Source organism: Miscanthus floridulus, chromosome 1 (assembly GCF_019320115.1).
Source record: "Miscanthus floridulus cultivar M001 chromosome 1, ASM1932011v1, whole genome shotgun sequence".
Classification (NCBI taxonomy): Eukaryota; Viridiplantae; Streptophyta; class Magnoliopsida; order Poales; family Poaceae; genus Miscanthus; species Miscanthus floridulus.
In genome coordinates, this window is record NC_089580.1 from 25,931,382 (window position 1) to 25,957,661 (window position 26,280).

At 41.9% G+C, this 26,280-nt stretch overlaps 1 pseudogene; it reads right to left on the reverse strand.

Annotated features, from left to right (window-relative positions):
• Positions 1-935: 935 nt before the first annotated feature.
• Positions 936-25,867, reverse strand: LOC136453479 (uncharacterized; annotated as a pseudogene).
• Between the last annotated feature and the right edge of the window lie 413 nt (positions 25,868-26,280).

The following is a 26,280-nucleotide window of genomic DNA, read 5'->3' on the forward strand; positions in this document are numbered from 1 at the left end:
GTTGTATCCGTCTTGCTGCGTGATTGATTTACTGATTTTCATTGATTGGGTCAAACGGTGGTGGTTATGGTCTCAGAGCTCGGGGGGCTAAAGGGTTGCGCCACTTGGAGCCAGTTTAGTTCTACTTCATTTTACCAAAATTTTCAAGATTCCCTGTCACATCGAATTTTTGGATGCATGCATAAAGCATTAAATATAAATAAAAAATAAAACTAATTATACAGTTTAGACGAAATCCACGAGACAAATCTTTTAAGCCTAATTAGACTATGATTGGACACTAATTACCAAATAACAACGAAAATACTACAGTAGCATTTCACCAAAAAAAATTTGCCAACCAAACGAGCCCTTGGTTGTCGCGCTTAAAATAATGGTAAAATACCAGCTGGACACTGCTGTTTGTGCTCCTTCTTCAGTTGCTCATCAAATGATTAAAGAGGCATTTCGAGGAACGAAAGAATGGACAAGAAGCAAAATAAGCAACGTGCCAAGAGCTGAAGAAGCTTCCAGAGGAGTTCATACTACACAAACAGAAAATCAATCAATCACATAAAAACAAAGAAACCGACCACTAAGACGAAGGCGACAGAATCCAGGGTCGCTACAAATCTGGCACACTGTTTACAGTACAGCAGAAGAACATATAGATCAGGACGAAATGTTTACAGTACAGCAGAAGAACAAATCTGGCGCACTCTTCACGTTGTCGCTATTCTTCACCCGGCAGCCCGGCAGGCATAAGATCAAGATCAGGACGAAATTTTCTACAAGAAACTGGAGTGCAGTGTTTTTGCACTAGTGTAACAGCATGCACCCTGGCTCAGATTAATAAGTTATGATACAAGTCCACCCACTAGTTGTAGGATATCTGAAACGTCCAGAGAGAGAGGGTGAATAGTCTTACGAAAATTCAACTCAAACCGAAGTCAAATTCACTCGCGGCACTGCCGCACCTGCAGAAGAGATTAGTTCACAGTTTAAAATTTATCCAACGAAATTAGATTGGGTAAATTTCTTAGCTTTCTGCAGGGTAGTAGATCACATATCAACAGCTGAAAGTAGTGCGAACACCACACACAAGTAGATCAGCCTCAAACTCTAGAAATCACCTCAATCAACAATATGTCGTGCAAGTAATGTAAATCAAGTACAAGTGACACAATGATTTATCCCGTGGTTCGACTCGTCATCAAGGCTTGCCTACCTCCACGTTGTTGAGGTTAGCCACTAAGGCTTAGAGCTTTTTAGCCTTTCCTTGTTCTCAAGTCAAGAGACTTAACTCTTGAGATGAGGGGTGAGTTTACTAGCTTCAAGAGATGGTTACAAACCTCTCGGGGCTGCCACATAAGTTGGCAAGCTCCACGGACGACGCTCTAGCTGGCTAGGAGCCAAGCTCCAAGAGTAACAAACACAACCACCGGCTAAAATGTGAACCAAGTGCTCTTTAGAGTTTGAGAATCAATGGAGTTGCTCTCTAATCGAGTTTTGGACCCTTATCCCTCACGGATTGATAGAAAAATCAATGGATTTGCTTGGGGACTTGATGTCAACAATGGAGTGAGAGAGAGAGAGAGAGCTCCTGCTCCATTTTGGACGTGCAGAAGTGAGGAACAAAAGAGCCAAGTTGGATACCGTTGGAAAGAAAGGGGATATATATATATATATATATATATATATATATATATATATATATATATATATATATATATATATATATATATATATATATATCCCCCAGCCCCCAACGGTCACTTTAAATCGCAGATAGCCATTGATGAGGAAAGAAAAATGTATATATACCCCTAGCCTACAACGGACATCGCACCTAAGGGGTCGGGCGAGACGAAGCCCGTGGCCTTGAGGTCGGACGAGACGGAGCCCGCGGCCTCAATATTGGGCGAGACGGAGCCCGCGACCAAGGGGTCGGGCGAGACAGAGCTCGCACCCAAGGAGTCGGACGAACCGGAGCCCACGACCAAGGAGTCGGGGGAGCGGGAACCCGCGACCAAGGGGTCGGGCGAGCCGGAGCCCACGACCAAGGGGTCGGGCAAGCCAGAGCCCGCGACTAAGGGGTCAGACGAACCCGCGACCAAGGGGTCGGGCGAGCCGGAGATCGCACCCAAGGGGGTGGACAAGCCACTCTTCAAGTGCGGCAGTGTCGCACCACGTAAGACAGCAAGGGTAATAGTGAAGTGCAGACTATCTTGGCTATGAATTTGAGGATCCATGTGGTTGTTTGAACACTTGGTAGCACATATTAGCTTAAGCATTGTGCCCCTTTATAGTACGACTTTTTCTATACTCAAATTCAATATATAAAAGAATTTAAACCTCCTTTGAGTTTGAAGCCATCTACATTTGTAATTAGGGGCTCCTCCGTTTCGTGTAGCATCCTCGAATATAAATTCCTTGCTTGTCATTTTGATAAATCTTATTAGTTCTCTAATTGCGTGGTCATTATCACCAAAACCCATAATTAAGGCTTAATTGCACTTTCAATCTCCTCTTTTTTGGTGATTGATGACAACCCAATTAGAGCTTACAAAAGATATAAAATAAATACTGAGACTTTCAAGCCATGGGTGTAGAGTCTCTCCTAAGTATAAAAGTGATGGGGCTCCCCCTACATCCATGCTCCTATGAGGTGCTGCATACTGTGTCAGGTATGTAAAACATGATGCAAATAACAGTTTATGCATAACATGGTTTGCTATTGCAGCTAGGTGCGGCACTGCCACACTTGCTGTAATAGCACAGATCAGAACAGACGCCACACAACATATGATACATATTAAGATATACATTCTAGCACAATTGTATCACAAGCGACAGCATAGATTAATATATGTCCATATCCAACACAAAAAGTCAAATAGTAACATTTATTTCACAATTTAGAGTTTTAAGCGACTCTCAAACTTTCCACCTAGTGAAGACTAATACTCATCGAGTAGGACATGAAGCGCAGCTGCTGACCATGGCGTCAAAAAGTTAAAAGTTGTTGACCCCTCTAATTTTCTCCCCCTTTGGCATAAAGCACCAAAAAGAGAAGAAGAAAAAGAAAGATCAACACCTACTCATCATCTCCATGGATGTCCGTCCAATCAATATCATGACCTCCTACAGCAGTCCTGGCACTACCATCACCATCATCATCGTCGGAGTCAATATGTGCATGGCCCTGACGGTGACTAGTGGCGGTGTATCGAGTGTAATATCCCTCTACGGTCTCATCCCAATCTATTGCTCGTCCTTGCTCCTCCTCCTCATCATCATCATCATCCTCATCATCTGAATCTATGTCGAAGAGACTTGGAAGGTCATACTATGGAGGAGGTGGAATAGGAGGAAGTGGTGGAAGGTCCTATCCACGCTGCTGACGCTGCTCAAGCTGTGTCTCATATGCTCTGTTAGCTGCATAGGTGCACTTATCGAAGATTGTCTTCAACCACTTGCCAAACTTCTTCATCTTGCCTCCTCTACAAGACCTAGAACGGGAAGCCTTAGGGATATCTACATGAGCATGAAAGCTCCCCGCTCCCTTCGTAGCTGCAGCTGGTTGGGTCTTCTCAATTTTGTAGATGGTGTGCATCCCATCATTCAGAAAATAAAATCCAGTGACCCTCTCAATCATAAACATAAGGTAAGGGGCATAGGGAATCCCCCTCCTCCCATCCTCCACTGTAAATTTCAACTCAGTCCACATGAATCTAGGGACATTGAACCTGTCCCCACCTGGAGCAAATCTAGCCAACACATTTCTCACAAAGGCATTAATATCTAAGGATGCTCCATCCTTTGGGGGAGCCAATACTACCATCTCAGGTTTGTGGTACTTGTCCAAAATTATTTTCACATGGTAAAATTGCTTGGGCAAGCAACATGAATCCAAGAGCTTAATTTCCATATATTTATAGAGTTTTCATCAATTACCAAAAATAAGGAGATTGAAAGGTCCTTGTGTGGTTTTGGTAATTGAGTGACAACCTAGGAGAACTAATTGTGCTTATGTAAGATACACAGGTGATTAGTCCATAGGTACATATGTGTGAGCAACATATGCTATGAAGGTGAAAATGGCTAGGAGATGTTGCAAAGCTCACACATGTGATGATGAAGGAGCTCATTGCAAATGAGACAAGACATTGAGTCATGTGATCAAGGTGGAGAAGATCAAGACAAGACTTGGTTTGATGAACCTGTTGCAAGCGTGAAGGGCAAGTCTGAGACTTTGGAGCGATGGACCGCGTGGCTATGAAGCTTGAGCAAGACTTGACGCCGATGGACGAAGGCAACGGTGAAAAGCAAGTGATGTCAAGATCAATGAACCAATATGATCATGTGATGATATGAAGTGGATCATATCATTGTTGATCGTGTTGGTGCATGTGTTGCATCGATGTTGAAGGAGATGAAATGGAATGCGCAAGGCAAATGTATAACCTAGGGCATTTTATTTCACCGGTCATAGGTATGTAGAGAAGTTGATGACCGGGTTTAGGATAGATGGCAGTACTATCAAGAGGGGCAAACTTGTTTGCATATCGGTTATCTAGTGCCACTCGAGTGATCTAACTTTGCACCATCGCTAGTATCGAGTGGCGTGGCAAGTTGAGTGACTAATCCATTGGAAAATGTTTATGAAAAGCTAACACACATACACATAGTGGTGCATACTTGGTGGTGTTGACACATTTGCAAAGGAGAAGAAGTTAGAGTTGTTGTAAATCAACTTAGAGAAGAGAAAAAAGTTTTTTGGTGTACTCCAAACTATAGGATGGTCCTTGGATTGGAATACTATTTTGATCCATTATGATTTAGATCAAGTATGCATGTGGGATGTGTAGCCCTCTGAGTAAGCTTTCCAAAATGTCCAAGATCATCGAAATTGGAGTTCGAAGCTAAGAGTTATAGCCGTTTTTACGCTGAAAGGTCTATGACCGGACTCTACGACCTGCGCGTTCGGTCAGCACCTGCGAGTCCGGTCACAGCATCCGGTCAGTGTTTTTAGTGTGTCCAGAAGCGATCGGACGCATGGAGAGTCCGGTCAGTGATGATTGGACGCGTCTGATCGCTGGAAAACATCGCTAGAACCTCTCTGTAAGTGATCGGATGCTGGGAGAGTCGAGTCCGGTCGTAGGAGAAAGGCGAGTCCGGTCAGTTGTGTAGAAATGTGTTGGTAACTAGACTCGGCCTTGGCGCATCTGGTCATTAGACCTAGGTGCATCTAGTCAAGAGTATGTGCACGTGGGAGCTAGCCGTTGAAGACCAACAGTCGGCTTCAAAAGGAGGGGACACGTGATGTCATCCTAGCGACCAAACTCTACGACCTACGCATCTGGTCGTTATGACCTGCGCGTCCGGTCAGTGCGCGTTTTGCCTAGAGAAGGGGTAACAGCTATTTTAGCCCTTGGAACTTTAGAAGGAGTGTGTGGCCAGCTTTGGGATAGTTGCTGAGCACTCTCATGCCTATGTGGCTTGTGTAGGAGTGCTTGGATACCCTCTAACTCACTTGTGCTTGCAAGAGTGCAAATCGATTGCGAGTGAGTGTGATTCTAGTGCGTTGCATTGTGAGATTGCATCAAGTGACACTAGGTGATCAAGTTGCAAGCCGATGGTGCTTGTTACTCTTGGAGGTTGCCACCTCCTAGATGGCTTGGTGGTGGTCTCCGTCAAAGCTCGTAAAAAGCTTGTGCGGTGCTCCAGAGAAGAGCTTTATGAGGGGCATTGTGCTCACCCCACGAGAGCCACAAAGAGCAACTCTAGTAAAGCGTGTCATTGAGCTACCCTCACTTTCAGGGTAGGTTCTTGCGGTGCCCAACATGCAGGCTTGATGGGTGATGCCAATTAGTCGCCGAACCATGAAGTGAGCGGTCGACACAACAGGGACTAGCGTGTTGGCAAGCACGTGAACCTCGGGAGAAAAATCACTGTGTCAACTTTGTTCTTCCCGTTGGTTTGCATCCTCGCTACACAAGCTTGTAATTACTTTCATATACATTGTGCTTATGTAGTTGCTCTTGTAATCAGTTTTCTTATGTAGCTCACTAGTTACCTTCTTGCTTCTATAGCATAGAAGTAGCTCCCTTACGTGACTATTTTTGTTTGTGTAACCTTGTTAGTCACATTGCTTAGTTTGTGTACCTAAGTATTTGCGCTCTCTAATTTGACATTGGTTGTCTTGTTATTAAGTATTGCTAGTGAGCTTAGTTGGATTTGTGCTTTTGCTTACTAGCATGTGTAGAAGCTCTCTGTTGCGTAAAGTACTAGTGGCATAGGTTCATGTGACCTTACTTCTAGAATTGGATAGGTGAGCTCTAGCTAGCCCGACACCTTTGTTGCTTAATTAGGATCTTTGCAAGGTGCTAGAGAACATAGATAGAGGGGTATAGTCTCGGCTAGACTGATTGTTATAATTCCGTATTTGTTTCGGTTAGCCGATGCGATTAGATTTTAATAATGACTATTCACCCCCCCTCTAGTCACCATCTCAACCTTACAAGTGGTATAAGAGCTAGGACTCTCATTTGTGGTCTTTACCGACCCGAGAGGATGGTGACTCATGGGTTAGATGTTGATTGTCCACATATTTTTGATGGCACACACTTTGCACGATGGAAAAATTGGATGATATGCAATTTTAAGTTTATTTGCTCTCAAATGTGATGGATGGTAGATGTAGGCTTTTCTCATGTGTTGGATGAAAATAATCTAACTCAAGCACAAGAGAAATGCCTAGATATCAACACCCAAGCAATTGACATTATGTATAGATCTTTGGATGATAGCATATTTGGAGAGATCATTGACATGAACACCGCCCATGAGATCTAAAGATATCTCAATGAGAAGTATGGGACGGTCTCCGATGATGATGATGAGTCCAAGAAGGAGGCGCATGAGTGTGTTGAGCATGACCACGACTTGGTGATTGTGGAAGATTGCTCCACCTCATGGTCAAGTGATGATGATGATGATCATACCACAAGATCACTTGACAAGATTGATGATAATGCTACAAGTGATGCCAATGATGATGCTACTCCATGCACACTTGATGGTGATAATGATGGATCATGCTTGGGGTATGAGAGTGATGTTTCTTCAAGCTCTCCAACTACATCACATTGCTTCATGTCACAAGGAGACACTAAGGTATCTAATGCAAATGTGATTGATCTTGATTCATATGAGGAGTTTCTAGATAGATATGGTTTCATGATCAAAGCTTTAGAAAAAGAGATGGCTAAAACTAAGAAATTGAAAATTGAAAACTCTTTTCTAAAGAACACATGTGAACAACAAAAGCATCTACTTTATGTTACTACTTGTTCACATGAGGAGCTAAAATTGGCTCATGAGGAACTTAGTGTTGCTCATGATAACTTGGTACAAGACCATGCTTTTCTCACTAAGGAGATTTCTAATGGAAAAACTAAAACTAGTGAGAGCTCATCACATGGGTCAATTGATCAATCACATATTGTTGCTAACCCTTGTGATATAGGCAAGAAGCATGTATCCATCTCTTGTGATGATTTATTAGAAATGCCATGTTCTTCACAAATAGATGCTTGTTCTACTTCTATATCTTGTGAGACTAACCTTTTGAAGTAGAACAATGAGCTCAAAAATGAAGTGAAGAAATTGAGCAATAAGTTAGAGAGGTGCTACAACTCAAAAGTCACCTTTGAGCACATGTTGAAGACTCAAAGAAACTATGGTGACAAGTGTGGCCTTGGCTTTAAGAAGAAGATGACAAAGGGCGAAATAAATAGAGAAAGAAAGATGAAGAAGCTACAACAAAGAAAGCTCTCTCATACCATGTGCTACCGGTGTCATGAAGCAGGACACCTTGCAAATGGTTGCCCTAACATTGAGAAGCTCAAGAAGATAAAAGAAGAAGATAGGCTCAAGCATGTGAAGTGCTTCAAGTGCCGCACTTGGGGTCACCTTACCTCGATGTGCCCAACCAAGCAATTGGTGAAGCAACTAGAAGAGCCTCAACCAAAGTCACAAGTTGAGCAAGAGAAGACACCCCAAGAGCAAATCAAGATCAACCATGGAGATAGTGGTGATTTGATGATAAAGAAGAAGAAAACAAAAAGGGCTAAAAAGGCAAGGCATACAATGCAAACTCAAGATGCTAAGATAATGAGCAAGAATGAAGATGAGAATAAAGATTATGCTTACATAAAGTGCTTTAAGTGTGGAAGTATGGGACACTTTGTCTCTAAGTGTCCTACCAAGCTTGAGAAGAAGGCTCAAGCAATCCATGAGAGGTAAGGCAATGAGAATCACCACATGAGCAAGGAAGAGAAGGCTCAATCAAAGAGAAAGTGTTACTCATGTCGAGAAAGGAGACACATGGCACATTTATGTCCCCTAGGTAACACTCTTAAGCCTATTTCAATTGATGATGATTCTATGCTTAGGAAGGATGATAATAGTACCTCTATGGTTGCCATTGCAAAACATCCCGCTACTCATACTAAGGCTATGCCTAAGTATGTTGCTTCTAACTTGAGAGGACCCAAACTTGTTTGGGTATCATCAAAAAGTGGATGATTGATTGTAGGTACCATCGGCATTGGAGACTTGATTCAATTGATTTCATATTGATCATCATATGTTGAGTCGAGATATAAAGCCTAGTGCACATCCAAACCCAATGCCAAGTGAAAATTGAAGTTGTTGGTGATTCATCGGATATATTTAATGACTTGCAAATAATTGAGTTGAAGCTTGCTAGTTGAATGATCATGAGCTAGCCAAGGTATATCTCTTGTTGATTATTCCATTTGGGTGCACATGAGTTGATTGAATTAGATAAATATGCAATGTTGCTTGCTATAAGATGTTTGAATGGATAAATTGATTAGTAGTCAAGTTTGGATTGATTTGTTGGATAAATTCATGAGATGACTTTTAGTGAGTGGTTGAATGGATATATGTCTTGTGAAAGTATTCAAACAAGTTAGTTTCAAGTTTGATTCATATTTGATGAAGTATAGCTGCACATGCTCTAGACTTATGTTATAAGTTGTTGTACTAATTTTATGAGAATTGGATAAGAAATGCTTTGGTTTTGGAGTAGATCTTGTCAGCTATAGTGCAGTAGTTTTTAGCATGTAGCAGTGGTGGAATAATTAAAATCTGATAGCAATCTAGAAGTCAAATGAAGCTCAAATTTTTACAGCTGCAAGATAACTTAGTGAAGCACATATCCACCAAATTTCTGGTATTTGGATATGTACTTTGGGAGATATTCATTTTTCTTTGAAGAGTACAGAATGTGCCAGAAAAGTAACAATTATTGGATTTATTTGGAGTCACTTTGATTGAAAGGTCCTCAAGTTGGAAACATATTTACAAGTAATTGAGGTACCTAAGTTTGGTTTTGAGATGATCTAAAAGCATGACAAGCAAAGAAGTACAAGGGCATTTGATTATGGAGAATAGTGTTGCACATATTTGGTACTCAAATTGAAGATCAAGACCAAGCTCAAGATGAAGATAAAGTTTAAGTTCTAGTGACTATTGGAAATTATTTGGTAGAAAGAAAAGGACTTAAAGAATGAATCAAAGTTACTCATCAAGTTAAGTCCATCACTTAGATCAATCAATCAATTCATTTCAAATGTGTGTCAAGAATGGTTCTTGGAGAAATGTCACTTCTCCCTAGTGTAGGGGCCTACCGCCTATGTGTAGGTAAACCAAGTATGGTACTTAGAAGGCTAACATGAAAGTAATGATCTGAGGGACATTTGAGATGCTTAGTTGAAGCAATTAAAAGGGTTGATCAAAAAAAGCAAACAACACCCAAAAGAGAGCTAATCATGATATTTCAAGTGGTACTCTCACATTGATGCTCTCATGCAAGCATTGATCAAAAGATGAAGCAAGCCAACCACAACAAGAAAGCGCACTTGATCATAAGTGGTATTCATTTCATATGGGTAAAGAATGGAATTCAAAATGGTATATCTATTAGTCTTCATCAACCTTAAAATTGGACTTCACATTGCTATTGGAGTAATTAATTGTAATCTATGTGACTATCCTGTACTCCAATATAGCAAAGGTATCATTATAATGTGCATAATCATTTCATCCCTTACTAGTATGTGATTAGTGCATATAGTACATACTTCATAGGATCATGCATAACAAATGAAAGTTTTAAATTCATAGCCTACCACTATTGCTTGAATGATTGATTGATCTAGTGGTTAGTATATGAATTTATTCATAAGCTAGTGAACCCAAGTACTTGATTTAATTTGGATTGCTAACAAGTGACAAGTACAACATTGGCAAGATAACCCTTGTAAGAGATGTGAAGAAGCTTGTCATTGGTTCAAACCAGACTTGGAAGCTTAGGCAAATCAATTTAGTTCAAGTCAACTTAGATGCTCATGATCAATAACAAGAGTACAAGCACAAGACAACAATGTAAATGGATATCTAGTTTATTTGTTTCAAATGGTATCTAGACTCAAGTATTTCATCAAATTCACAAGTGATGTCTAGATCAACTCACAAACGATATCATATAAGTGGCACTTATGAAGATAGCAAATGTTCAAGAAATAGTTTTTATTGAAAAATCCAACAAGTGGTTCCATACTAGAAGATTCTTTCAAGTGGTATCATATCTACACATGGTATCAATCATGCAAGATGATGGTTCTACAAGTGATCCTTAACTTTAAGTGGTCATCAAATGAAGAATGCATCCCTCATCTACAAGAGCTCAAGTATATCAAATGGATGACCCATGCTATCACATAGGGGGAGGTGTCACACAAATTGATATCAAGATCAAAGATCCTATGTGTGGTATCTCAAGAAGCCTTACACAAGATACAAGTGGTACAAGTTACAAGTGGTGTCATTCCAATAATCAAGTGATGTCCATAAAAAATGCAAGATTTAAGCCTCAACCATCTACCCAAAATGCATACCTTTGCATCAAAGAGAAGCACATATTTTATGGAAATTGATGACAAAGGGGGAGAGATTGTACAAAGATGTGAAAGCCTTAGGATTGAGATTGTATAAGGGGGAGAGAGACAAAGAAGAAGAGGAAGTAGAGGTTGGACATGGACATGGACAAAGAGGGAGGCAACATTGAAGAAAAGAGATGGATCAAAAAAATTTGGACAAGAGAAGCACACAAGTAGGGGGAGCAAGCTCATGAACTTTGATTGATTGTATTGTGCATATTCATTTGCTTGCTTGCATTGCTTAAGTTCTTAAATTCAATATGCATGCTTGTGTGATGTATGCTAGTTGTAGAATTTGATTGATGAAATGAAAACTAGCATGCATAGGATGATAGCTAGACACTTGGTATGCTTTTTAAGTAAATGCTAGTACCTTACTTTTAATGTTGATCTCATGATGTATCTAGTGCTTTTTATTTCCAAGTGTTATCTAGCTAACCATGGTGCTAAGGAGGAATTTAAAGGTGCAACTCCAATTGGTATCACACTTCAAAGGTTTACTCTATACACCTTAGCATCATTTGGTAGTAATTACTCTCCCATAATTTCAATCTATGCATATGTGCAAACTTCAAACCAAATACTCTAGCACATATGTAGGGGGAGCTAATACTACCTTTTTCGAGATTGTGGTACTTGTCCAAAATCATTTTCACATGGTAAAATTGCTTGGGCAAGCAACATGAATCCAAAAGAGCTTAATTTCCATATCTTTGTAGAGTTGTCATCAATTACCAAAAAGGGGGAGATTGAAAGGTCCTTGTGTGGTTTTGGTAATTAAGTGACAACCTAGGTGGACTAATTGTGTTTATATGAGATATACAGGTGATTAGTCCATAGGTAAGTATGTGTGAGCAACATATGCCATGAAGGTGAAAATGGCTTAGAGATGTTGCAAAGCTCACACATGTGATGATAAAGGAGCTCATTGCAAATAAGACATGACATTGAGTCATGTGATCAAGGTGGAGAAGATCAAGACAAGACTTAGCTTGATGGACCGGTTGCAAGCGTGAAGGGCAAGTCTGAGGCTTTGGAGCAATGGACCGCGTGGCGGTGAAGCTTGAGCAAGACTTGGCATCGATGGACGAAGGCAACAGTGAAAAGCAAGTCAAGTCAAGATCGATGAACTAATATGATCACGTGATGATATAAAGTGGATCATACCATTGTTGATTGTGTTGGTGCATGTGTTGCATCGATGTTGGAGGAGATGAAATGGAATGTGCAAGGCAAAGGTATAACCTAGGGCATTTCATTTCACTGGTCATAGGTGTATAGAGAAGTTGATGACTAGGTTTAGGATAGATGGTAGTACTATCAAGAGGGGCAAACTTATTTGCATATCGGTCATCTAGTGCCACTCGAGTGATCTAACTTTGCATCATCGCTAGTATCGAGTGGCATGGCAAGTTGAGTGACTAATCCATTGGAAAATGTTTGTGAAAAGCTAACACACATACACATAGTGGTGCATACTTGGTGGTGTTGGCACATTTGCAAAGGAGAAGAAGTTAGAGTTGTTGTAAATCAACTTAGAGAAGAGAAAAAGGTTTTTTGATGTACTCCAAACTATAAGATGGTCCTTGGATTGGAATACTATTTTGATCCATTATGATTTGGATCAAGTATGCATGTGGGATGTGTAGCCCTCTGAGTAAGCTTTCCAAAATATCCAAGATCATCAAAATCGGAGTTCAAAGCTAAGAGTTATAGCCATTTTAGCGCTGAAAGGTCTATGACCGAACTCTGCGACCTGTGCATTCGGTCAGCACCTACGAGTCCGGTCAGTGTTTTTAGCATGTCCAGAAGCGATCGGACGCACAGAGAGTCTGTTCAATGATGACCGGACACGTCCAATCACTGAAAAGCGTCTCTAGAACCTCTCTGTAAGTGACCGGACACTGAGAGAGTTGAGTCCGGTCATAGGAGAAAGGCGAGTTTGGTCAGTTGTGTGGAAATGTGTTGGTAACTGGACTCGGCCTTGGCGTGTCCGGTCATTGGACCTAAGCGCGTCCAATCAAGAGTATGCACATGCGGGAGCTAGCCGTTGAAGACCAACGGTTGACTTCAAAAGGAGGGGTCGCGTGGCATCATCCTAGCGACCGGACTCTACGACCTGTGCGTCCAATCGTTATGACCTACGTGGCCAGTCAGTGCGTGTTTTGCTTAGTGAAGGGGTAACAGCTATTTTAGCTCTTGGGGCTATAAAAGGAGTGTGTGGCTAGCCTTGGGCTGGTTGCTGAGCACCCTCACGCCTATGTGGTTTGTGTAGGAGTGCTTGGATGCCCTCTAACTCACTTGTGCTTGCAAGAGTGCGAATCGATTGCAAGTGAGTGTGATTCTAGTGTGTTGCATTATGAGATTGCATCGAGTGGCACTAGGTGATCGAGTTGCAAGCCGGTGGTGCTTGTTACTCTTGGAGGTTGCCACCTCCTAGATGGCTTGGTGGTGGTCTCTGTCGAAGCCCACAAGAAGCTTGTGCGGTGCTCTAGAGAAGAGCTTTGTGAGAGGCATTGTGCTCGCCCCGTGGAAGCCACGAAGAGCAACTCTAGTAAAGCATGTCATTGAGCTACCCTCACTTTTGGGGTAGGTTCTTGCGGTGCCCGATGTGTGGGCTTGGTGGGTGATGCCAATTAGCAGCCGAACCACCAAGTGAGCGGTCGACACAATGGGGACTAGCGTGTTGACAAGCACATGAACCTCAGGAGAAAAATCACCGTGTCAACTTTGTTCTTCCCGTTGGTTTGCATCCTCGCTACACAAGCTTGTAATTACTTTCATATACATTGTGCTTGTGTAGTTGCTCTTGTAATTAGCTTGCTTATGTAGCTCACTAGTTACCTTCTTGCTTGTGTAGCATAGAAGTAGCTCCCTTACGTGACTATATTGGTTTGTGTAACCTTGTTAGTCACATTGCTTAGTTTGTGTAGCTAAGTATTTGCGCTCTCTAATTTGGCATTTTTTGCCTTGTTATTGAGCATTGCTAGTGAGCTTATTTAGCATTATGCTTTTGCTTACTAGCATGTGTAGAAGCTCCCCGTTGTGTAAAGTACTAGTGGCATAGGTTCGTGTGACCTTGCTTCTAGAATTGGTTAGGTGAGCTCTAACTAGCCTGGCACCTTTGTTGCTTAATTAGGATCTTTGCAAGGTGCTAGAGAACATAGATAGAGGGGTATAGTCTCAGCTAGACTGATTGTTATAATTTCACATTTGTTTCAGTTGGCCGGTGTGATTAGATTTTAATAATGACTATTCACCCGCCTCTAGTCACCATCTCGACCTTACACCTCCCTCGACCACGGCGAGGTGGATTCTTATCTCTTTGCTCATTCATCTTTCTTTTTCTCTTTTAGTCATTAACTCCATGCTCCATCTTCTCAAATGAGGAATAGATAGGAGACGAAAGAAACTGCTCGGGCCAGGGCAAAAGCAACCATCAGCGATGTTGAGGGAGGGCTGTCAGCTGCCGTGGCACTGCCAGAGATCGGCAATGTGCGGCCAAGCGATGGCGATGGTGCAGGCGTGAGAGGAGAGAGAGGCATGGGCGTCGGGGGGAAGAGAGAGGGGAAAAAGTTACTGTGGACCTAAGGATAAGATGAAGAATAAATGGGCCCCATAGTAAAACTTGCAATTGAGATTCAAAGTGCGGCACTACCGTATGCCTAGCCCGGCACTGCCGCATGGTAGGCGTGGCACTGCCGCACTTCCCAAAATAGTGGGAGTTAGCTATAATCTATATGACTCTCTCTGTATAAGATATGGACACATATCACCTATACACCATGACCAGAAACAAATAATCAATATAGATCATGATCATGATACATATGTTGCCTTTTATAAATTATTTTCAAGCATAATATGAAAATTTTCAACTCTTTTGTATAGATACTAATTTATGAAATAGGGGCATGCTAAAATTCAAACCACATTACGAGAATCAAGTATATTTAGCTCACTACACAAAGCACAAAACCTTGACTCATCGAGGGGCTTTGTGAAGATATCGGCTAGTTGCTTTTCGGTATTCACATGGCGAATTTTGATATCTCCTTTGGTTTTGTGGTCTCTCAAAAATGATGTTGGGTGTCTATGTGCTTGGTTCTAGAGTGGCTTATGAGATTGTTTGCAAGCTTAATGGCACTCTCATTGTCACATAATAATGGGATTTTGGTGAAATGACATCCGAAATCACGAAGAGTTTGCCTCATCCAAAGTAGTTGGGCACAACATGCACCGGTCGCAACATACTCGGCCTCGGTAGTGAAAAGGGCTACACAATTTTGCTTTTTAGAACTCCAAGACACTAGGGATCGTCCAAGGAATTGACATGTCCCCGAAGTACCTTTTCAATCTACTTTGCAACCGGCGTAATCAGAATCCGAATACCCAAGTAGATCAATCTTAGAGCCCTTAGGATACCACAAATCAAGGTTAGGAGTGTGTACTAAATATCTCAAGATTTTCTTAACGGCCACCAAGTGACACTCTTTTGAGTTAGCTTGAAATCTAGCACACATGCACACACTAAGCATAATATCGGGCCTAGATGCGACAAATAAAGTAGAGAACCAATCATGGAACCATATACCTTGGTATCCATGGCTTTCCCTTCAATGTTGAGATCAAGATGTCCATTGGTTGGCATGGGAGTTTGTATAGGCTTGGCATTCACCATTGTTGACACCGTTTTTTTGCACGTGTCAAAATGATCAGAGTGGGCTAATCGGCAGGAGGAAAGTTACTATATACGCTGACAGTCGATGAAAATTAGCTTGTAAAGATGGTTGCCGATGAATGGTGGTGATCGATGGAAAGGTTGATTTAGACTCGGGCGTTGTCGATAAGGTTGGATATGTTATTGTCGATGCCGATGAAGGAAGGCTTGAAAACTACTGCCGATGAAACAGGAAGTATGCCGATAGAAAGGAGGTCAGTGAGAATTCCATCATAATTGAGGCGGACAGGGAAATAGATAGGAGTTGATTTCCTTTTCTATATTTGTTAGAGTATGATTCATGTAAGAGTCACGTGTTTCCTTAGATATGGACTTGGTGTCCTAGTCGTATTTGGTTATGTCTCTTTAGATCAGGGTATAAATATAGATTGAGGGGCAATGTAATATAAATCAATCAATATCAAAACCAATTTTTACTCCTATTTGAATCTACTTACTTTTCGGCGACTTCGTCAATTTGCATATTTTTTCTTTTTACGAGTTCTCATTGATTCGGCGAGTTGCATCGCTTTAGTGCGACCTTCAGCGATTCTCGAGTTTCGCGTGAGTACCTCTTGGCCGTGACTTCCGGGCGTATCGCTGTTGTCAGGACCAAAGTGCTCGTATCTTCATCCTTGTCGATTAACAGGTCAAATCGACTGGCACGCTTTGGATATCGATTCGGGTATTAGCCCTTTGTGTTTACAGATCCACTTTTACATCAACACATCTTTTGGCACGCCCAGTGGGACAAATCAATCCGATCAATATGTTCAATCCCGAGATCGATTCAGGGAACATTATCGCGGTATCAGAAGAAGATCTTAAGGAAGAGCAGAGGCAGGCTATGAAAAAGGCTGTAGAAGAATACAGGCAGCTTTGTCTAAAATTGTTTAGCCTGAACAAGAGTGGACAAGTCATCCAGAAGCAAGATTTGTCGTTGCCTTGGTAGGTTACCTTTGACTCCAATCCTGGTAAACTTCAAGAGATGGTTAATTCTGCAGTAAATCATACTTTGATTAATCATTCCAATGTGCTGTCCAATACTGTTCATAATGCTATGGTTCAAACTCTCAAAGAAGGACAAGCGTCACCGCATTATGTTGGGCCTGCCTATCACCAACCAGAGCCGGCATCTGTCAATACTCCATCGGCTCCCTCGGCCGTTGTGGATACAGAAGTTACTTCTCCTCTAGTATCAACAGGCTTACCTAATATTCAATATACACCGATACGATCAGATCCGATACTACCAGGAGGACGAGTTCAGCTTAATATAGATCTATCGGCATCAGCTATGTCAGGCCCTATGTCTCAGAATAGCCAGATTCCTGCTAATTGGTGGGGATATGGTATGCCTCTGGAGTCATCTGCTTTCAATCCTGGGTTACCTCAAGTGTTTGATGCAGTAGGAAAAGCTCCTATACCATCGGCTGTTTCGCCGATGGCTCAAGTGCCTCAATATGCCACAGTAACTATTGTGCAACCAACTCCAGGAGGTTTCCAGATGCCTTTGGTTCAAACACCCAATTCAAGTCCATCGGCAAGCTTACTGCCGATGCAGCAGAAAGCCCCTGCTATGAGTCAAACTGGGGTTCAGTTCATGCCTCAAGCTGATTATAATTATCCAACAATGTCAGCAAATTACTAGCCATCGATAAGTTTTGTACCGATGAGTTCTAATAATGGTTGGTCAGGACAGTTACCTGTTCAACATACAGTTTAGCAAAATCAGCAGGTTGCAAGGATTCAACAAGGTCATATGCAAGCTGGTTTCCAGAATCAAGCATCGGCAGCTCAGCCGATGAATCCTTTCCAACAGGTTAATGGACCACAAGTAACGGCAAATATGCCGATTGCTGGAGATCGTGGGCCACAAAGATATGTGGAGGGATATCAGCAGGCACCTCCTGTAGAAATTCAGCCAGTTCGTCAGCAAGAGGCTGATGCTTTTTGGGTCGATAAGATAGCAGAAATTATGAAGGATCAGTTTGGGATAAAGCCCAAGGTCAATACTTATTCTTATCGGACTCCATACCCTCCTGCATATGATTTAATTCCTCTCCCAAATCGGTACAAGGTACCAGATTTCACTAAATTCTCTGAGCAAGATGATACATCAACAATGGAATACGTCAATCGCTTCATTATTCAATGTGGAGAGGCAGCTAGCAGAGATGAATTAAGAGTTCAATTATTTTCATCATCTTTGTCTGGATTGGCATTTACATGGTTCATTTCATTACCACCAAATTCTATTATTACTTAGGTTGATCTAGAAAAACAATTTCATATGTATTTCTTTGCTGGAATCCATGAAAAGAAGCTTACCGATTTAGTAAAATTGAGACAGCGTAATGATGAATCGGTAGAAAGCTTTGTGCAAAGGCTACGAGATGTAAAAAATAAGTGCTACAGCCTGGTGCTGGATGATCGGTAGCTTGCCGATCTGGCTTTCCAAGGGTTATTGCCACATCTTAAAGACAGATATGCTTCTTAGGAGTTTGAAAGCCTCAGTCATCTTGTGTAAAGGATCTCTGATCAAGATACTAGGGTTTTTGAACCTAAAAAGAATTGGAGTAAAAAAGTATCATTTGTTGAAGAAGTAGGAGATTCTGATTCTGATGAAGAACCAGTTATCGGTTTAGCTGAGTGGGTTAAGAATAAAAAGCCGATATCTTGTCCCTTTGGTCAGAAAGAGCCAGAAAAGTTTACCTTTGATATCACCAAGGCCGACAAGATATTTGATCTTCTGCTTCAAGAGGGCCAAATTAAGCTGTCACCTAATCATGTGATCCCATCGGCAGAAGTGTTGAAGAAGATCTTGTACTGCAAATGGCACAATGCAACTTCACACAGTACAAATGAGTGCAAGGTGTTCAGGCAACAGTTACAATCGGCTATTGAATCTGGGAGAATTAAGTTTGGTACTTCCAAGGCCCAGAAGCTGATGAAAATTGATCAACACCCTTTTCCAGCAAATATGTTGGAGGCCAAAGGGAAGACCAAGGTATTGACGTCAGAGGCTGCTGAGAAAAATGCATCAGTGGATCCCCAATATCGGATAACTACCGATGATGCAAAAAGTAAGGGTTTGCTGGGAGAAAGCAGTAGTTCCAAAAACCTTTCTCGACCTGGCATTGTGATTACCCATCGAAGGCAGTAGGAGGGTTGGCATCAGCGTAAGGACCGATATCAACAACAGCAAGAAGAGAGACGTTGGGAAGAATGGTATCGGCATAAAGATCATTGGAGGTGCCCGTTTTTCATCCATTGCTGGGAAGAAGGTATTAAATTGCCAACTATTGAAAATTGCCCTGAGTGCAATGGTTATTATGGGGTCAATCGGTCAGAAAGGAGGTTTCAACCTGGCAATCAGGGTTTATTTATCAATGAGCCGATCAGAGGCAGAGCATCAGTGCATGATTAGCTGGGGGGCAGACTTAGTGTACATGAAAGGCTTGGTAAACGCGCTGGATATTTTCTAAGGAATCAAGAGGAGCTTGAGGAGATGGCAAACGCAAGAGTTCCCGATGAAGAAATATTCTACAGAGACCCTAATATACGCCATGTAGAATCAACTGGGACCTGTTATCAGTCGGTTTGGAAAACCAAGTTTCCTCGATGGTGCCCGGAGGGTCTGACAAAGACATAGAAAAGGAGGATGCAACGTGAGCATCAGGAGGATTTATACCGAGAGGAAAATTCCTCCAATGAGAGGTCCGATCATTAGCAGTGGCAGGTAAAACATAAAAATAAGGGTCCATCGATAGATGTTAATATGGTATTCATGTTGCCGATGGAGTTTTTGGCACTATCTGGTAATGAGGAAGAAGTTGTTCTCTCTGATCAAGTAGCTCAGTTGACACTAGATCCAATGATGGCTGTTTTTGAGAAACCTACCGATGACGAGAGACAGCATCTTAAGGCTTTGTTTGTGAAAGGCAGAGTTGATGGGCAGCCTGTATCTAAGATACTTATCGACGGAGGGGCTACGATTAATATTATGCCTTATGTGATGTATCAGAAACTTGGTAAGGGAGATCAAGACTTGACCAAAACCGATATGATGCTGAAGGATTTTGAAGGCAATGTGTCATCGGCTAAAGGGGCAGTATGCGTTGAATTGACCATCGGCAGCAAAACCTTGCTGACGACGTTCTTTGTTATTAATGGCAAGGGTGCATATAATCTGCTTCTAGGGAGGGATTGGATTCATGCTAATTGTTGTGTTCCTTCTACAATGCATCAATGCCTCGTACAGTGGATTAGGGATAAGATTGAGTTTGTCCCTGGTGATTCTTCTTATATCATCGCATCGGCAGAATCAGATACTTATGAGCGAACTAAATGCATATCAGGAGAAGTTTGGGAAAAAGAGTTCCTTAGAGTTGCTGATTATGAAATTCCACCGATCCAAGCAGTCGGTTCTGAAGAAGAGTTTTAATGGATAGGTTTGCCGATGATGGAAAATTAGGTCAAGGGTTCACATCGGCAGATGATTTAGTAGAAGTAGATATTGGTGATGGCGATAGGCCAAGACCTACTTTTATTAGTGCTAAGTTAGATTCCAAGTATAAGCAGCAAATAACTGATTTGTTAAAAGAGTATAAAGATTGTTTTGCTTGGGATTATACTGAGATGCCTGGATTAGACTGATCGATAGTTGAACATCGGTTACCTATCAAATCTGGATTTCGGCCACATCAGCAGCCAGCGCGCCAATGCAACCCTAATATACTTCCTGACATTAAGGCCAAAATAACTAAATTAATTGAGGCAAAGTTTATTCGGCAGTGTCGATATGCAGAGTGGATCTCTAATGTGGTTCCTGTTTATAAGAAAAATGGAAAACTTCGTGTTTGTATTGATTTCAGGAATCTCAACAAAGCCACACCGATGGATGGCTATCCAATGTCGATTGCTGATTTGTTGATTGATGCTGCAGCCGGACATCAAATTATTAGCTTCATGGATGGTAATGCAGGTTACAATCAAATATTCATGGCTGAAAAAGATATTCCCAAGACTGCTTTCAGATGTCTAGGTCATGTAGGGTTGTTTGAGTGGATAGTCATGACATTTGGTTTAAAAAATGCCAGCGCTACTTATCAAAGAGCTATGAACTTTATTTTTCATAAATACATTGGCACATTAGTGGAGATCTACATTGATGATGTAGTGATTAAGTCTGGAGATATCACAAAACATCTAGCCGATCTACGAAAGATACTGGAGTGCACAAGGAAGCATGGATTGAAGATGAATCCTAATAAATGTGCATTTGGTGTATCGGCAGGTCAATTCTTGGGTTTTATGGTGCATCAGTGGGGCATCGAAATCAGTAGGAAGTCTATTGATGCAATTAACAAGGTGGTTGCTCCTGCCAATAAAACTGAATTGCAATCTTTGATCGGTAAGATTAATTTCATTAGAAGATTCATATCTAATCTGTCGGGTAAGATCAAGGCTTTCAGTCCATTACTTAAATTGAAAGCCGATCAGGAATTTATATGGGGAGCTGAGCAGCCGTTAGCCCTAGATGAAATTAAGAAATATTTAACAAATCCTCCAGTGCTAGTTCCACCTCAACATGGGAAACCTTTCAGGTTGTATTTGTCAACTGATGATACCGTTATCGGTTCAGCTCTTATTCAAGAATTTGAAGGGAAAGAACGTGTTATTTATTATTTGAGCAGAAGATTAGTGGATGCTGAGACAAGGTATTCGGCCATCGAAAAATTATGTCTGTGTTTATACTTTTCTTGTGTCAAATTAAGACATTATTTATTATCTGCCGAATGTACGGTCATATGCAAAGACGACGTAGTCAAGTATATGCTGTCGATGCCGATATTAAGTGGTAGAATCGGCAAGTGGATTTTAGTATTATTAGAATTTGAACTACGTTATGAATCGACTAAGGCAGTTAAGGGGCAGGTTATGGCTGATTTTGTCACTCAGCATTGTAATACAGTGGACTCTCTAGAGGTTGCTCCTTGGACACTTTTCTTCGATGGGTCCACATGTGGTGAAGGAGCAGGTATCGGCATTGTGTTGATTTCACCTCAAGGAAGGAAGTATGAGTTTTCATTGCCGATTGTTGCTACATCGACAAACAATCAGGCTGAATACCAAGCCTTGATAAAAGGGTTAGAATTGCTGAAGGAGATACGTGCCGATGCTGTTGAAATCTTTGATGATTCTATGCTAGTTATAAATCAATTGGCTGGGATTTATGAATGCCGAAGTGAAGTTTTAATTTTGTATTATGAAAGATGTTTGCAATTGTTGAAAGGGTTTAAAGATTTTTGTCTTGAACATATTTCTCGACTGTATAATGAAGAGGCTAATCGACTAGCTCAGCATGCTTCAGGGTATCAGCCTATTCAGGAAGTGCTAACATCGGTAGTCGACACCGATGACTGGAGAAAGGAGATTATCGATTATTTAAAGGATCCATATAAAAAGGTTGAAAGACGTATAAGGTTCCAAGCCACCAAGTATGTGCTCCTCGATGATGAATTATATTATCGAACTATAGATGGAGTTTTACTCAGATGTGTTAGCAGTGATGAATCAAAAAGCTTGATGGGTGAAATTCATGAAGGGGTGTGTGGAGCGCATCAATCGGCTTTCAAGATGAAGTGGATGATCAGAAGGAATGGATACTATTGGCCGACTATTCTTGAAGATTGTTTTAAATATTTTAAAGGATGTCAGGGGTGTCAAAAGTTTGGTAATATTCAAAGAGCTCCTGCATCGGCTATGAATCCTATAATTAAACCTTGGCTGTTCTGGGGATAGGCTATCGATCTCATCGGTCAGATTTATCCGCCATCGAGCAAAGGACATAAATTTATTCTAGTTGCTACCGAATATTTCATAAAATGGGTTGAGGCAATTCCTTTAAAAAATGTGACATCGGCTAATATGATCGATTTTGTGAAAGAGCATATTGTTTACCGATTTGGTATTCCTCGAACTATCACTACCGATCAGGGTACTATGTTTACATCAGGAGAATTTGATGAGTTTGCTATAGGTATGGGAATTAAAGTTTTAAATTCTTCTCCATATTATGCTCAAGCTAATGGTTAGGCTGAGGCTTCTAACAAAGGGATCATCAAACTCATTAAGCGCAAAATTAAAGAAAATCCTAAGAGGTGGCATACAATATTAAATGAAGCCTTGTGGTCATATTGGATGTCATGTCATGGTGCAACCAAAGTAACACCCTATCAATTAGTATATGGACATGACGCAGTATTGCCTTGGGAAATTAAAATTAGCTCTAGGCGAATACGTTCTCAAAATTAGCTGACAGCCGATGATTATGATACTCTTATGAAGGATGAGTTGGAAGATATGGTGGGTCATCGGTTAAGGGCTTTAGTTAGCATCGAAGAAAATAAGAAAAGAGTAGCCAGATGGTATGACAAGAAGGTGAAGGTGAAGGAGTTTGCCGATGGAGATTTGGTCTAGAAATTGATCGGCTTCCTTCATTTCTTTGATGTCTTCATCGGCAGCACCCTCCACAGGCTTGACTTTTTTCTTCATGGCCAAGGCTTTGTGAGCCTGGATGTCTCTTTCTTGCTGAAGGGCCTTGATGGCATCGGGTAGCTGGTTTTCTTCTTGTTGGGCATGAGTTAAGGCTGCCTCGACTTCTTTCAATTTAGCCAATAGAGCCATCCTCTTTGCCGATAAATCTAAGATTTTCTGCTTAAGTTCATCGCCCGAAGTCTGCAAGTTGCCGATGCCCTTGTGTTTCTCATCGGCAATCTGTTTCAGTTGTAGCATCTCTTCTTTGAGTTGAGCTTGAGCTGCTCTATCGGCAATGCGTTGAGCAGCCCATTGATATTGCAGTTGGCGGCTTTCTAAATGGGCTGCTGGGAAGAGTGCTTCTTCAACATCGGCAGGGACCTGGCCACGGATTGTTTTGAAAATTGCCTTTGTGGGGTCCGAGTCATCTACCAGTTGGGCGGTGTCCTGCTATAACAAGTCCAGGAGAGCTTCCAACTTGGACTTAATTTCTACCGATATTGTTCCCAGTGCAAGGGAAGAACTTGCTTCCTCTCCATCATCATCAGAAACGTCAATGGCAAAGGAAAATAGGCTATTTGGGGAGTCTTGTTCCTGAGAAAAAGAAAAATAGGTCAGTTAAGGATAAGTATGAATATTATAAATCGACTAGGTCAATCGGCTTACCTGTTTCAAGGCAATTTCCTGTACTTGGCTGGAGGAAGCAGCCTGGAGTATGCCGTGTGGAGGATCAGCTGAGCTTGCTGATGGGATATCCTCTGTGGCCTCATTGGTGGTTGGCCCTTGGGGTATGATGACCGATGGTATGTCCTATACAGGAGGATTAACTGCTTGCTCAGTTGCATCGACTGATTCTTGCTGGCTTGCAGACGTTGGGGCAGATGTGTGGATCATCATGGACTTCTGTCGTTTTGGCTATGCCTCGGCATCTGTTAAGGCTTTGCGCTTTGCTTAGGCCTCAGCAATGGCTGGCTGGGGGGCATCGGCACTTGTTGGTTGTGGAGCTTGAACATCTGGTACGCTTGCCGATGTACCCATTTGTTGCTGCAAAACAAGTGTAAGGTATGATATTTAACAGATAAAATGTAAAATCAAAGGAATACCTCTGAAGGTTTGTTAGAGGTAGTGGTGCTTGATGTCAGAGGAATTACCGATGATGATCCAGCAGCGGCTCTTACACCCTGATGATTAATGTTAATGCAGTCTGTGATCGGCATGAGTAGAAATAAATAGGGTTGTTACCTTGAATGCCTTGATTAGGGTTGTAGCAGTAGCCAATGGAGTGGCCCTAGCTGTAGCCAATTTGGACTTAGAGGTGATGGTCTTCGCACGGGTCTTCTGGTGAGTCAAAGCAGCTAAGGTGGGGGCGTTGTAGCTGATCGGTGATATCGGGGAAATAGGCCGAAGATCGAAGGGTTTCCCACTTTTGCTCATAGATGGTGCTGGGTTGTTAACCTGTCACGAGAAAGTTAGTTACCGATATATGAAAGGAAAAAGCTGAAGGGAGTTAAAAGAAACTTACTGCGTCATCGGGAATGGTGTATTTAGGGTCGATCATGTGCCGATATGTGTGAGCAGATGTTGCAAATAGTTGTTCCCTCCACTCTCGCCACCATTGCTTATATGATTTGGTGATGAAAGATGTTGGCATCCAGATGGATAGATCAACATCTATAGTATCGGCATCAGGGGAGAGTCGCACTACCCTGCTCCAATCTGTTCCGCAGGTGATTGTTTCTCTGGGTTTGATCACATCGGCAAAACAAAGTTTGATTGGCAGTTGCCCAAAAGCCAATTAACGGGATACTGCCGATGGATTGTAAAATTCATACGTGATATTGGTGTTTTTCCCGCTACCGAATGTGTTTACTAGGATTGCCCTGGGAGTAATGATGGCCATCATGAGTTCATTATCCTAATTCAGAGTGTCATCGGCAAAGTTGAAAAGAAGGGGGAATCTGTTTTCTTCGTCAATATAAGGTACCTAGACCCTATGATCACGAGAAAGACTATTATAGAAGCTTTGGAAGAATCTGCCGATCTGGTCTTCATTGGCCTCTGTTCCAGGGAGGACAATTATGGCTTCACCAAAATTGAGGGGTGAGCGTGTTGCCGATTCCTCATCCCCAAGCACGTGGTCTTCAGCAATTTCTCGTGGGAATTGTTGGGCAAAGAAGTCCCATTGCAAATGTTTGTGCATATGGGCATTCAGCCACATGTTGATAAACCACCACGGGCCTCCTAAGTTGCCGATGGGTTCACCAAGCAAAAGTTTCTGAGACACTTGATGAAGAAGATGATAAGTGGAGCTCAGAAGGTATCGACCAAGAGGGAACCTTACACCATTGGCCAAGAGTTCAGCCACGGGGAGGAAGGCGTTGGTTGGTCCTACTGATCGACCACAAAAGATAAATTTTTCTAACCACATATTCAAGAATGTGGCATGTTCCTTCTGGTTAACTGTCCCAGTCCTCTGGCATTCTTGAATATATCCCATCCAACCGCCGATGTTGCGGGTATTCACCCTATATTCAGATTTTCTGCCATAGATGGAGCCTTCATCGGCAGTTGAAATGTCCAAGCCAGTGAGCATGTAGACATTGGCAAGTGTGGGAGTAGCTGGGCCATGTCCAAACATAAAAGTGTTTGTTGTGTCTAACTAGAAGTAAGCAGCTGCAATCATCATTGACTCGTTCTTTTGCATATCGGCAATGGATAGCCTAATGCATTGGTCTAGCTTCTGTTCTGCCCAGTGTACTTGCATCGACCTGTTGACCCTCAAGTACCAATCTTTCCACCCTTTGGTGGTTTTAGGCCAAGATTGGAATGTATCTTTCCATAAATTCAGAGAGAAATTTTGGGCTCTAAAAGGGATTCTGTTAACCTCTGCATTAATCAGATCAGTTGGATCTGGGTTGCCCATTGGTCTTAGGCATTGGAAATGCGGCTGATCGGTTGGAATAACTAATTTGTTGCGAAGTTCCTAAGTTTGGAGGATTCGAAGAA